The following is a 15820-nucleotide window of genomic DNA, read 5'->3' on the forward strand; positions in this document are numbered from 1 at the left end:
CCCACAATCGCCCGCCCGACTAACATCACCAACCTGGACGGTTCCGACCTAGAATATGTGGACAACTACAAATACCTAGGTGTCTGGCTAGACTGTGAACTCTCCTTCCAGACTCAAATTATCTCCAATCAAAATCAAATCTAGAATCGGCTTTCTATTTCGCAACAAAGCCTCCTTCACTCACACCGCCAAACTTACCCTAGTAAAACTGACTATCCTACCGATCCTCGACTTCGGTGATGTCATCTACAAAATAGCTTCCAACACTCTACTCAGCAAACTGGATGCAGTCTATCACAGTGCCATCCGTTTTGTTACCAAATCACCTTATACCACCCACCAGTGCGACCTGTATGCTCTAGTCGGCTGGCCCTCGCTACATATTCGTCGCCAGACCCACTGACTCCAGGTCATCTATAAGTTTATGCTGGTCACGATAACAACACCCACCCGTAGCATACGTTCCAGCAGGTATATTTCACTGACCATCCCCAAAGCACCTAACACCTAATTTGGCCGCCTTTCCTTCCAGTTCTCTGCTGCCAGTGACTGAAACGAATAGCAAAAATCGCTGAAGTTGGAGACTTTTATTTCCCTCACCAACTTTAAACATCAACTATCTGAGCAGCGAACTGATCGCTGCATCTGTACATAGTCCATCTGTAAATAGCCCACCCAATCTATCTACCTCATCCCCATCCTGTTTATATTTTATTTACTTTTCTGCTCTTTTGCACACCATCATCTGCTCATTTATCACTCCAGTGTTAATCTGCTAAATTGTAACTATTCGCTCCTATGGCCTATTTATTGCCTACCTCCTCATGTCTTTTGCACACACTGTATATAGACTTTCTTTTTTCTACTGTGTCATTCATTTGTTTGTGTTATTGGCTTGTTTATTGTTTACTCCATGTGTAACTCTGTGTTGTAGTCTGTGTCACACTGCTTTGTTTTATCTTGGCCAGGTCGCAGTTGCAAATGAGGACTTGTTCTCAACGAGCCTACCTGGTTAAATAAAGGTGAAATAAAAAAATAAAAAAAATAAAAAGGAAGGCCACAGGACTGACAATGGATTAATGCAACAACAATTTATCTGTCACTAACAAATCATATCAAATCAAATTTTATTTGTCACATACACATGTTTAGCAGATGTTAATGCGAGTGTAGCGAAATGCTTGTGCTTCTAGTTCCGACAATGCAGTAATAACCAACAAGTAATCTAACAAACAATTCCAAAACTACTGTCTTATACACACAAGTGTAAGGGGATAAAGAATATGTACATAAAGATATATGAATGAGTGATGGTACAGAGCGGCATAGGCAAGATACAGTAGATGGTATCGAGTAAAGTATATACATATGAGATGAGTATGTAAACAAAGTGGCATAGTTAAAGTGGCTAGTGATACATGTATTACCTAAAGATGCAGTAGATGATATAGAGTACAGTATATACGTATACATATGAGTTGAATAATGTAGGGTATGTAAACTTTATATTATGGAGTATTGTTTAAAGTGGCTAGTGATATATTTTACATCATTTCCCATCAATTCCCATTATTAAAGTGGCTGGAGTTGAGTCAGTGTGTTGGCAGCAGCCACTCATGTTAGTGGTGGCTGTTTAACAGTCTGATGTCCTTGAGATAGAAGCTGTTTTTCAGTCTCTCGGTCCCAGCTTTGATGCACCTGTACTGACCTCGCCTTCTGGATGATAGCGGGGTGAACAGGCAGTGGCTCGGGTGGTTATTGTCCTTGATGATCTTTATGGCCTTCCTGTAACATCGGGTGGTGTAGGTGTCCTGGAGGGCAGTTTACCCTCTGGAGAGCCTTACGGTTGTGGGCGGAGCAGTTGCCGTACCAGCCGGTGATACAGCCCGCCAGGATGCTCTCGATTGTGCATCTGTAGAGGTTTGTGAGTGCTTTTGGTAACAAGCCGAATTTCTTCAGCCTCCTGAGGTTGAAGAGGCGCTGCTGCGCCTTCTTCATGATGCTGTCTGTGTGGGTGGACCAATTCAGTTTGTCTGTGATGTGTATGCCGAGGAACTTAAAACTTGCTACCCTCTCCACTACTGTTCCATCGATGTGGATAGGGGGGTGTTCCCTCTGCTGTTTCCTGAAGTCCACAATCATCTCCTTAGTTTTGTTGACGTTGAGTGTGAGGTTATTTTCCTGACACCACACTCCGAGGGCCCTCACCTCCTCCCTGTAGGCCGTCTCGTCGTTGTTGGTAATCAAGCCTACCACTGTTGTGTCGTCTGCAAACTTGATGATTGAGTTGGAGGCGTGTGGCCACGCAGTCGTGGGTGAACAGGGAGTACAGGAGAGGGCTCAGAACGCACCCTTGTGGGGCCCCAGTGTTGAGGATCAGCGGGGTGGAGATGTTGTTGCCTACCCTCACCACCTGGGGGCGGCCCATCATGAAGTCCAGTACCCAGTTGCACAGGGCGGGGTCGAGACCCAGGGTCTCGAGCTTGATGACGAGCTTGGAGGGTACTATGGTGTTGAATGCCGAGCTGTAGTCGATGAACAGCATTCTCACATAGGTATTCCTCTTGGCCAGATGGGTTAGGGCAGTGTGCACTGTGGTTGAGATTGCATCGTCTGTGGACCTATTTGGGCGGTAAGCAAATTGGAGTGGGTCTAGGGTGTCAGGTAGGGTGGAGGTGATATGGTCCTTGACTAGTCTCTCAAAGCACTTCATGATGACGGAAGCTCAGTTAGCTCAGTTACCTTAGCTTTCCTGGGAACAGGAACAATGGTGGCCCTCTTGAAGCATGTGGGAACAGCAGACTGGGATAGGGATTGATTGAATATGTCCGTAAACACACCAGCCATCTGGTCTGCGCATGCTCTGAGGGCGCGGCTGGGGATGCCGTCTGGGCCTGCAGCCTTGCGAGGGTTAACACGTTTAAATGTTTTACTCACCTCGGCTGGAGTGAAGGAGAGGCCGCATGTTTTGGTTGCAGGCCGTGTCAGTGGCACTGTATTGTCCTCAAAGCGGGCAAAAAAGTTATTTAGTCTGCCAAGACATCCTGGTCCGGGACGGGGCTGGATTTCTTTTTGTAATCCGTGATTGACTGTAGACCCTGCCACATACCTCTTGTGTCTGAGCCGTTGAATTGAGATTCTACTTTGTCTCTATACTGACGCTTAGCTTGTTTGATTGCCTTGCGGAGGGAATAGCTACACTGTTTGTATTCGGTCATGTTACCGGTCACCTTGCCCTGATTAAAAGCAGTGGTTTGCGCTTTCAGTTTCACGCGAATGCTGCCATCAATCCACGGTTTCTGCTTTGGGAATGTTTTAGTCGATGCTATGGGAACGACATCTTCAACGCACGTTCTAATGAACTCGCACACCGAATCAGCGCATTCGTCAATGTTGTTGTCTGACGCAATACGAAACATATCCCAGTCCATGTGATGGAAGCAGTCTTGGAGTGTGGAATCAGATTGGTCGGACCAGCGTTGAACAGACCTCAGCGTGGGAGCTTCTTGTTTTAGTTTCTGTCTGTAGGCAGGGATCAACAAAATGGAGTCGTGGTCAGCTTTTCCAAAAGGAGGGCGGGGCAGGGCCTTATATGCGTCGCGGAAGTTAGAATAGCATTGATCCAAGGTTTTGCCAGCCCTGGTTGCGCAATCGATATGCTGATACAATTTAGGGAGTCTTGTTTTCAGATTAGCCTTGTTAAAATCCCCAGCTAAAATGAATGCAGCCTCAGGATGTATGGATTCCAGTTTGCAAAGAGTCAAATAAAGTTCGTTCAGAGCCATCGATGTGTCTGCTTGGGGGGGAATATATACGGCTGTGATTATAATCGAAGAGAATTCCCTTGGTAGATAATGCGGTCGACATTTGATTGTGAGGAATTCTAAATCAGGTGAACAGAAGGACTTGAGTTCCTGTATGCTTTTGTGACCACACCACGTCTCGTTAGCCATAAGGCATACGCCCCCGCCCCTCTTCTTACCAGAAAGATGTTTGTTTCTGTCGGCGCGATGCGTGGAGAAACCCGCTGGCTGCACCGACTCCGATAGCGTCTCTCCAGTGAGCCATGTTTCCAAAAAGCAAAGAACGTTACAGTCTCTGATGTCCCTCTGGAATGCTACCCTTGCTCGGAGTTCATCAACCTTGTTGTCAAGAGACTGGACATTGGCAAGAAGTATACTGGGGAGTGGTGCACGATGTGCCCGTCTCCGGAGTCGGACCAGAAGACCGCTACGTTTCCCTCTTTTACGAAGTCGTTTTTTTGGGTCGCCGGCTGGGATCCATTCCGTTGTCCTGGGTGAAAGGCAGAACACAGGATCCGCTTCGCGAAAGTCGTATTCTTGGTCATACTGATGGTGAGTTGACGCTGCTCTTATATTCAGTAGTTCTTCTCGACTGTATATAATGAAACCTAAGATGACCTGGGGTACTAATGTAAAGTAAAGTCTTTACACTAAGCAGTGTATTCATTTATCACTGGCAAGTACGACCCGTATAGTCACTGTAGCAGTGTTAAATTGAACACTGTCAGTGTTGATTTAACACTGGATAATTTGCTGTGTAGAAATAAACTGCTTTAGCTACAGTATATGGCATTAGGCTATCCCAGGGAAGTGAACACATCAGCAATGTCTACATTCAAATTAATAGAGTAAGGTCAGGCACCATATTATGTCAAATAATGTACTGTGAATATGCTCAAAGGGCTCAGCAAATCATATCAAATTCCAGTTAATGTATTCTGCAAATGTAATAAATAATTTATTTTCATGATGGTATGTAAATGATCTACATACATTGATAGCCTTCAGGAATTTAAACGTAATATATCTATTAATGAATTATCATCTATGAACATAATCTCCTTCTGTTAATACGTTTATTGACATACATTATATCAATTATTTGAATGTTGCATGCACTATTGTTCAGTAATAAGTCCTGTATAGTAAACTACATTAATATAAATGTACTCAATGTGTAGTGAAAAAACATCAACCATAGAAAAATATTTTCATTGACCTAGCATTGCATATTACACCGTTTTCGTCCATCAATTCTCAACGGTGAACACTAGTCTCTAGGGTTTGTTTCATCTGTGGGCAGATAAAGTATTTGGCCTTTGCTTTATTTCATGCTCTTCTCATTATTTCGCAAAATAGAAAATTCTCCCACTCTCTCTCTCTCAACAATAAGTCTTGCTACTGTGAAGCGATTCAGCTCTGTTCTCAGCTCTGTTCTCTTGGTACAATGAAAGATTCTTGTATGGCTAATCATTGCTCCTCCAGAGCTGAAACATGTGACATTAGATTAATGCCTTTGTCAGGAAGATGTCTGGAAATTGCATAATGAATTCCATAACGCCTACTGTGTATTCTCCACAAGGCTACAGTGAGCGTTCACACACTGTCAGATCACACAAGCACTAAAGTGCATGCATACTCACACTGTCTATACTTCATAAGAAGGATTATACAATCAATGCCATTACAAAAGAAAGGATTCTGCTGTGATTTAGAGTAATGGTTCTGTAATTAGAGAGAAATTCTACTTTAAAAAGTCGTATGGCTGCAGGGGCAGTATTGAGTAGCTTGGATGAATAAGGTGCTCAGAGGTGCCCAGAGTAAATGGCCTGCTCCTCAGTCCCAGTTGCTAATATATGCATATTATTAGTTTTAAAAAACACTCTGAAGTTTATAAAACTGTTTGAATGATGTCTGTGAGTATAACATAACTCATATGGCAGGCAAAAACCAGAGAAAAAATCCAAACAGGAAGTGGGAAATCTGAGGTTTGTAGTTTTTGAACTCAGCCCTATCGAATACACAGTGGGATATTGGTTATGTGGCACTTCCTAGGGCTTCCAATAGATGTTAACCTTCTTTATAAACATGATTGAGGCTTGTACTGTGATGTGGGGCCGGATGAGAGCCCTTTGAGTCAGTGGTCTGGCAGAGAGCCAGGTCCTGGTCTTGCGCATTTCACATGAGAGCGACCTGCGTTCCATGGCTTTTCTACAGACAATGGAATTCTCCGGATGGAACGTTATTGAAGATTTATGATAAAAACATCCTAAAGATTGATTCTATACTTAGTTTGAAATTTTTCTACGACCTGTAATATAACTTTTTGAACTTTTAGTCCTACGTTCGGCTGGACCTGCACAAGCGTTTGGATTTGTGTACTAAACACCCTAACAAAAGTAGCTACTTGGACATTTATAAATGTTCACCCACGACTGCATGGCCATGCACGCCTCCAACTCAATCATCAAGTTTGCAGACGACACTACAGTGGTAGGCTTGATTACCAACAACGACGAGACAGCCTACAGGGAGGAGGTGAGGGCCCTCGGAGTGTGGTGTCAGGAAATTGACCTCACACTCAACGTCAACAAAACAAAGGAGATGATCAGGAAACAGCAGAAGGAGCACCCCCCTATCCACATCGACGGGACAGTAGTGGAGCGGGTAGTAAGTTTTAAGTTCCTCGGCATACACATCACGGACAAACTGAATTGATCCACCCACACAGACGGTGTGGTGAAGAAGGCGAAGCAGCGCCACTTCAACCTCAGCAGGCTGAAGAAATTCGTCTTGTCACCAAAAGCACTCACAAACTTTTCACCACCTGGTAAAGCAACTGCTCCCCCCACAACCGTAAGGCTCTCCAGAGGGTAGTGAGGTCTGTTCACCCCGCCTTTTCACCCCGCCTTTTCACCCCGCTATCATCCAGAAGTCGAGGTCAGTACAGGTGCATCGAAGCAGGGACAGAGAGACTGAAAAACAGCTTCTATCTCAAGGCCATCAGACTGTTAAACAGCCACCACTAACATTGAGTGGCTGCTGCCAACATACTGACTCAATTCCAGCCACTTTAATAAAGGAAAAATTGATTTGAAAAATGTATCACTAGCCGCTTTAAACAATGCCACTTAATATAATGTTTACATACCCTACATTACTCATCTCATATGTATATACTGTACTCTATACCATCTACTGCATCTTGCCATCTTTATGTAATACATGTATCACTAGCCACTTTAAACAATGGCACTTTTATATGTATGTTTACAGACCCTACATTACTCATCTCATATGTTAATAATGTACTCGATACCATCTACTGCATCTTGTGTATGCCGTTCTGTACAATTATTCATTCATACATCTTTATGTGCATATTCTTCATCCCATTACACTGGTGTGTATAATGTAGTTGTTGTGAAATTGTTAGGTTAGATTACACGATGGTTAGTACTGCATTGTCGGAACTAGAAGCACAAGCATTTCGCTACACTCACATTAACATCTGCTAACCATGTGTACGTGACAAATAACATTTGATTTGATTTGATTTGACATCATGGGAAAAGCAAAAGAAATCAGCCAAGACCTAAGAAAACAATTGTAGACCTCCAGAAGTCTGGTTCATCCTTGGGAGCATTTTACAAATGCCTGAAGGTACCACGTTCATCTGTGCAAAAAATAGTACGCAATTATAAACACCATGGGACCACGCAGCCGGCATACCGCTCAGGAAAGAGACGCCTTCTGTCTCCTAGAGATGAAAGTACTTTGGTGTGAAAAGTGCAAATCAATCCCAGAACAACAGCAAAGGACCTTGTGAAGATGCTGGAGGAAACAGGTACAAAAGTATCTATATCCACAGTAAAACGAGTCCTATATCAACATAACCTGAAAGGCTGCTCAGCAAGGAAGAAGCCACTGCTCCAAAACCACCATACGGTTTGCAACTGCACATTGGGACAAAGATTGTATTTTTGGGATAAATCTCCTCTGGTCTGATGAAAGAAAAATAGAACTGTTTGGCCATAATGCCGTTGTTTTGGAGGAAAAATTGGGCTTGCAAGCCGAAGAACACCATCCCAACCGTGAAGCACGGGGGTGGCAGCATCATGTTGTGGGGGTGCTTTGCTACAGGATTGTCTGGCACACTTCACAAAATATGTGGTATAATGATGAAGGAAAATATGTGGATATATTGAAGCAACATCTCAAGACATCGGTCAGGAAGTTAAAGCTTGGTTGCAAATAGGTCTTCCAAATGGACAATGACCCAAAGCATACTTCCAAAGTTGTGGCAAAATGGCTTAAGGACATCAAAGTCAATGTATTGGAGTGGCCATCACAAAGCCCTGACCTCAAGCTTAAATAAAATTTGTGGGCAGACCTGAAAAAGTGTGAGCAAGGAGGCCTACAACCCTGACTCAATTACACCAGCTCTGTCAGGAGGAATGGGTCAAAATTCACCCAACATTTTGTGGGAAGCTTGTGGAAGGCTACCCAAAATGTTTGACCCAAGTTAAACAATTTAAAAGCAATGATACCAAATACTAATTGAGTGTATGTAAACGTCTGACCCACTGGGAATGTGATGAAAGAAATGAAAGCTGAAATAAATAATTCTCTCTACAATTATTCTGACATTTCATATTCTTAAAATAAAGTTGTGATCCTAACTGATCAAAGACAGGGAATTTTTACTAGGATTAAATGTTAGGAATTGTGAAAAACTGAGTTAAAATATATTTGGCTAAGGTCTATGTAAACTTCCGACTTCAACTGTACCTACAGTAAGGTAAAGCAAATACAATTATATTTGTCACATGCGCAAGAAATAAATCAACAAATAATTAAAGAGCAGCAGTAAAAAAAACAATAGTGAGGCTATATACAGGGGGTAAAGGTACAGAGTCAATGTGCGGGGGCAACGGTTAGTCAACGTAATTGAGGTAATATATACAGTGGGGAGAACAAGTATTTGATAACCTGCAAAATCAGCAGTGTTTCCTACTTACAAAGCATGTAGAGGTCTGTAATTTTTATCATAGGTACATTTCAACTGTGAGAGACGGAATCTGAAACAAAAATCCAGAAAATCACATTGTATGATGTTTAAGTAATTAATTAGCATTTTATTGCATGACATAAGTATTTGATCACCTACCAACCAGTAAGAATTCTGGCTCTCACAGACCTGTTCGTTTTTCTTTAAGAAGCCCTCCTACTTTTCCACTCATTACCTGTATTAACTGCACCCGTTTGAACTCGTTACCTGCATAAAAGACACCTGTCCACACACTCAATCAAACAGACTCCAACCTCTCCACAATGGCCAAGACCAGAGAGCTGTGTAAGGACATCAGGGATAAAAATGTAGACTTGCACAAGGCTGGGATGGGCTACAGGACAATGGGCAAGCAGCTTGGTGAGAAGGCAACAACTGTTGGCGCAATTATTAGAAAATGGTTCAAGATTGGATTTGGTTGGTTCAAAATGGTTCAAGTTCAAGATGACGGTCAATCACCCTCGGTCTGGGGATCCATGCAAGATCTCACCTCATGGGGCATCAATGATCATGAGGAAGGTGAGTGATCAGCCCAGAACTACATGGCAGGACCTGGTCAATGACCTGAGAGAGCTGGGACCACAGTCTCAAAGAAAACCATTAGTAACACACTACGCCGTCATGGATTAAAATCCTGCAGCGCACGCAAGGTCCCCCTGCTCAAGCCAGCGCATGTCCAGGCCTGTACGAAGTTTGCCAATGACCATCTGGATGATCCAGAGGAGGAATAGGAGAAGGTCATGTGGTCTGATGAGACAAAAATAGAGCTTTTTTGGTCTAAACTCCACTCTCCCTGTTTGGAGGAAGAAGAAGAATGAGTGCAACCCCAAGAACACCATTCCAACCGTGAAACATGGAGGTTTCTTTGGGGATGCTTTTCTGCAAAGGGGACAGGACGACTGCAACGTATTGAGGGGAGGATGGATGGGGCCATGTATCGCAAGATCTTGGCCAACAACCTCCTTCCCTCAGTAAGAGCCTTGAAGACTGGGTCTTCCAGCATGACAACGACCCGAAACACACAGCCAGGGCAACTGAGGAGTGGCTCCGTAAGAAGCATCTCAAGGTCCTGGAGTGGCCTAGCCAGTCTCCATTCCTGAACCCAATAGAAAATCTTTGGAGGGAGCTGAAAGTCCGTATTGCCCAGCGACAGCCCCGAAACCTGAAGGATCTGGAGAAGGTCTGTATAGATGAGTGGGCCAAAATCCCTGCTGCAGTGTGTGCAAACCTGGTCAAGATCTACAGGAAAGGTATGATCTCTGTAATTGCAAACAAAGGTTTCTGTACCAAATATGAAGTTCTGCTTTTCTGATGTATCAAATACTTATGTCATGCAATAAAATGGAAATGAATCACTTAAAAATCACACAATGTGATTTTTCTGGATTTTTGTTTTAGATTCCGTCTCTCACAGTTTGAGTGTACCTATGATAAAAAATTACCGACCTCTACATGCTTTGTAAGTCGGAAAATCTGCAAAATCGGCAGTGTATCAAATACTTGTTCTCCCCACTGTACATGTGGGTATTAAAGTGACTTTTGCATAGATAATAACAGAGAGTAGCAGCAGCGTAAAAGAGGGGGGGGGGAATGCAAGTAGTCTGGGTAGCCATTTGATAAGATGTATAAAGGGACAAAAGCTACATAAACATTAAGAAAATCACCCTACAGGTTTTCCTTAAATGAGTAATCTGGAAATCAGTGCAGTTCTGCAGAAACAAAAAGTTTCCCCTTCTGCCGAAGCAGAAGCATTCAGGCAAATACATTTTTAAGTCAATGAAGAAAGAGTAGCACCATGGTTTATCAATCTCACTGCTCAACGTGCAAACCCCTGAGTCTTGGGGCTCTCTTTTTGGATCTCTCTGTACTTCTTGCAGTTCTCTATATTTTCCCAATGCCGTTTCCAAGTAGGTTACTCCACCACTCCGCTCTTCAGTAGACTACACTCTCTCTGCAGCAGTGCCTTTACCGTTTCCCGACATTGCTCGAAAGTACCAGGTAGACTTTTTGACACTTTGTTTTGTTTTCATTTCTGGCCTCTTTGGAGAGCATGTTGTGAAACTCATAGTTCTGTGTTTAATATAGTTCTTCTGGGGACTGTGAACTCAGCCTAATGTGGTTTAATGTGCCACACCCCAAAATGATTAGAGTTCCCATCACACTGGAGTGGCTCAAAGCCTCTTTCTGACAAGCAGGGCGTCATGCAAATAAGGCTGTGACTGCTCAGCATAACACAGCTTCCAGCATCCAACAGACAAAAGTGTTTGATAGCGTACTCATCATAACAATAAAACTTCATGCAATAGGAGCCGAGATAAAAATAACAAAGGGAACCAGCTAAAATCCCTTAACTGTCTCAGTGCCCACAAATATTGACTGCAAACAGTTAAAAAATAAACAATGGAGAAAACCACCTTGCTGTGGGACTTAAAAGTGAACAATAGTAATCTACAGTACATAACAAAAGTTGGAACTTCACGATTAAACAGAAACATACAAAAGGTAACGGACATCTCATACTCTCCTGACAGTCAGACATTTTTTTTATCCAGCTTTCTTTTTTGCATTGCATTACCTCTCTTACTTACTACTGGCATGAATTGGCTAATTCTCCCTCTCCTCCATTTAGAAAAAAATTATATTACGCAATCAATTGAGAGGAACTACATTGACAATTACTAGTTAAGTGAAGTCAATATGAACAAAACACCAGTAAACTGTGCCACTGCTTACAAACTCCTTTCTAAAATGGTATAAAAAAATAAACCTTTTTCCTTTTGTCTTTTATTGAAAAAGTTCAGAGCTCATCCCCATCCCTCGCCTTCCTGCACAGGTCCCCCTGTCTAGGCATGATTTGTGGGTCTCACAGCAAAAGGAGAGAATAATGCCTATAGGTTAAAATCTGCAAACAATGAGTCTTCTTTGTGTGTGATGGATGAACTACATACCTCCCCATTTGTCTGGTCTTCAGGCATCCCCTGTATCAATTGTTAAAGAAAGTTTGCTTAACATGCACTCCTGAATATACTGAGGTCAAAAGAAAAAGCGAGAGAGAATTAAAAACAAAGGAGAGACTGATTTAGGCAATTAAGTGTGGGACAATTAGGAACATCTATTCTTATGTGGAACAGCAGGTAGCCAGCAGGTAGCCTAGTCGTTAGAGTGTTGGACTAGTTGGAAAGGTTGCAAGATCGAATCCCTGAGCTGACAAGTTACAAATCAGTCATTTTGCCCCTGACCAAGGCATTTAACCCACTGTTCCTAGGCTGTCATTGAAAATAATATTTTTTTTCTTAACTGACTTTCCTAGTTATATAAAAAAGTAAACATTTTTTGAGGCTCCCATTAAGAAAGACAACCTTCACAGATCTGCAGATTTTGCTGCAAAGAGAATCATTATATAATTTGTTTTGGTACTGTCCATATGTAAGTTGTTTTCACAGGTCCAGGAATGGCTGAAGAACTGCAATATTTACATGGAGCTAACCCTGCAGTGAGCACATCTGGGCCATCTGAAAAGTCATAGTCAATCGATCAATAATATAATAATACATTTACCAAAAATGTTTATTTTCAATGTACAATCTGTAGAAACAATGAGAATAGAAAGGTTCAGAACTTTTGTGAAACATCACAGTACAGCTGAAACATATATGGCAAATAGAAATCCAATATGGATGGTGTTAAGAGATAGATGGGAGGGGTTGAATGGAGCTGAAGGTTGGGACTATTAACTAATAACAAGATAAAATGTAAAACTTATAACGGTTTAGAACTTTTTTGAAAGACAAAAAATCAAACCGGATGGACATCATGAATATATGGGAGAAGTTGAGGAAGGACAAGAGTTACAAAACAAGTAAAATAGACTGTGTCCATAAAATGTACAGTTGAAGTCGGAAGTACACCTTAGCCAAATGAATTTACACTAAATTTTTCACAATTCCTGACATTTAATCCTATGTTTTCATTAGACAGCAAATTACAGATTCCTCCTTAAATGTGCATATTCCTCCAAAGCTCAGTTGTCCTGAGTCTGCACAACTCTGCCAGGACCTAGGATCAAGGGAGACACTCTCTTGACTCAATGATGTAAATAATCATGGCCTCTAAACCTTCAAGCTGCATACTGGACCCTATTCCAACTAAAATAATGAAAGAACTGCTTCCTTGACCCAGACAATATATAAAAAACTAAATTGGCCTGTAATCGAATCTCCCATTCCTCTAAATTTTTTGGGAAAAAGCTGCCTTTCTGAAGACAAACAATGTATATGAAATGCTTCAGTCTGGTTTTAGACCCCATCATAGCACTGAGACTACACTTGTGAAGGTCGCAAATGACCTTTTAATGGTGTCAGACTGAGGCTCTGCATCTGTCCTTGTCACGAACCGGCTCAAAGCCCGTAACAAAGGGAGACAACGTGGAGATAAGGAGTAACAAAATATATATTTATTAACTAAAGCAACTAAGGAAAATATACAATGGTGTGTGTAATCAGTAATCAGTAGTGTAAGTGAGTGTTTTGCATGCATGAATGTGATAATGCAGGGTGTTGAACGGTGCCAAAGCAAATAAACAAAAGGCCACCAAGAACCACAACACAATCTACAAAGGTGTCTGCATGGAGAGAGTCTCTTCCATGAATGTGGAAGAGGTCTATTCATCCTGGGAGACACCTGGCCCAGGTGTTTCCCATGAAGCTGACGACCCTCTCAACTCCGCCCACCGGCATCCTAATAAGGAAACAAGAACAAAGACATAATACGGCAGACAGAGTGGGAGGGTCGTCACAGTCCTCGTGCTCCTAAACCTTAGTGCTGCTTTTGATACCATCAATCACCACATTCGTTTGGAGAGAATGGAAACCCAAATTGGTCTACACAGACAAGTTCTGACCTGGTTTAGATCTTATCTATCGGAAAGATATCAGTTTGTCTCTGTGGATGGTTTGTCCTCTGACAAATCAACTGTAAATGTCGGTGTTCCTCAAGGTTCTGTTTTAGGACCACTATTGTTTTCACTATATATTTTACCTCTTGGGGATGTCATCTGAAAACATAATGTTAACTTTCACTGCTATGCGGATGACACACAGCTGTACATTTCAATGAAACATGGTGAAGCCACAAAATTGCCCTCGCTGGAAGCTTGTGTTTCAGACATAGGGAAGTGGATGGCTGCAAACTTTTTACTTTTAAACTCAGACAAAACAGAGATGCTTGTTCTAGGACCCAAGAAACAAAGAGATCTTCTGTTGAATCTGACAATTAATCTTGATGGTTGAACAGTTGTCTCAAATAAAACTGTGAAGGACCTCAGCATTACTCTAGACCCTGATCTCTCTTTTGACGAACATATCAAGACTGTTTCAAGGACAGTTTCTTTTCCATCTACGTAACATTGCAAAAATCAGAAATTTTCTGTCCATTAAAGATGCAAAAAAATGTATCTATGCTTTCGTTACTTCTAAGTTAGACTACTGCAATGCTATACTTTCCGGCTACCTGGATAAAGCACAAAATAAACTTCAGTTGGTGCTAAATACGGCTGCTAAAGTCCTGACAAGATAATATTACTCCAGTGCTAGCCTCCCTACACTGGCTTCCCGTTAAGGCAAGGGCTGATTTCAAGGTTTTACTGCTAATCTACAAAGCATTACATGGGCTTGCTCCTACATATGTTTCCGATTAGGTCCTGCCGTACATACCTATACGTACGCTATGGTCACAAGACGCAGTCCTCCTAATTGTCCCTAGAATTTCTAAGCAAACAGCTGGAAGCAGGGCTTTCTCCTATAGAGCTATATTTTTATGGAATGGTCTGCCTACCCATGTGAGAGACGCAGACTCGGTCTCAACCTTTAAGTCTTTATTGAAGACTCATCTCTTCAGTCGGTCCTATGATTGAGTGTAGTCTGGCCCAGGAGTGTGAAGGTGAACGGAAAGGCACTGGAGCAACGAACCACCCTTGCTGTCTCTGCCTGGCCGGTTCCCCTCTCCCCACTGGGATTCTCTGCCTCTAATCCTATTACAGGGGCTGAGTCACTGGCTTATTCATCTGATCACTCTTCATAACATTCTGGAGTATATGCAAATTGCAATCATACAAACTGAGGCAGCAGACTTTGTGAAAATTAATATGTCATTCTCAAAACTTTTGGCCATGACTGTAAGTTGCATAAATAGAGATTTTGGTGGCAGCTGCAGAGAATTATGAGGGTGTGCGAGATTTGACGTCAGAAGAATTACAGTAGGACTAGATAGGTTTAATCCAGAGATTCTTAACTTTGCCTCGATTTGGCAGTCTCGTCCAAATCATCATGGAATTTGTAGTTCATTGATAGCTACTTTAGCATTTCATTCTTTGGGGGAAAAACAGGCGAATATATTTATAAACGTCACCTTGTCCTTAAGAGATTTACACGGTTATCAAAATGTCACGCCAAAACACAGCCCTAATTTTAAACCTCTTCGAGCTACCCCCTACTTTGTGCAATTTCCGCCTGAAGACATACCCAAATCTAACAGCCTGTAGCTCAGGCACAGAACCCAGGATATGCATATTCTTGGTACCATTTGAAAGAAAACAATCTGAAGTTTCTGTAAATGTGAATTGAATGTAGGAGAATAACACAATAGATCTGGTTTAGATAAAACAATGAAAAAAAACATGTTTTTTAATTTTATTTTTGTATCATCATCTTTAAAATGAACAAGATAAAACAAACATTCAGATAGGATGGGGACAATTTCAGTGAAAAAAATAAGAGGGCAACAGTACTTGTGCAAAGTTTCAGAATGATAACTTCCAAAATGAGTGTGCTTACATGACATTTATCATGAAGTCACCCAGGTGTCCCACACAAGTAGCCCAAATGTACCCAAGTGGCCAAATTGGTGAAGGTATACATTTTGAAACAAATAACTATATACAAAATACCAA

Source organism: Oncorhynchus tshawytscha, linkage group LG19, assembly GCF_018296145.1.
Source record: "Oncorhynchus tshawytscha isolate Ot180627B linkage group LG19, Otsh_v2.0, whole genome shotgun sequence".
NCBI classification, from domain to species: Eukaryota; Metazoa; Chordata; class Actinopteri; order Salmoniformes; family Salmonidae; genus Oncorhynchus; species Oncorhynchus tshawytscha.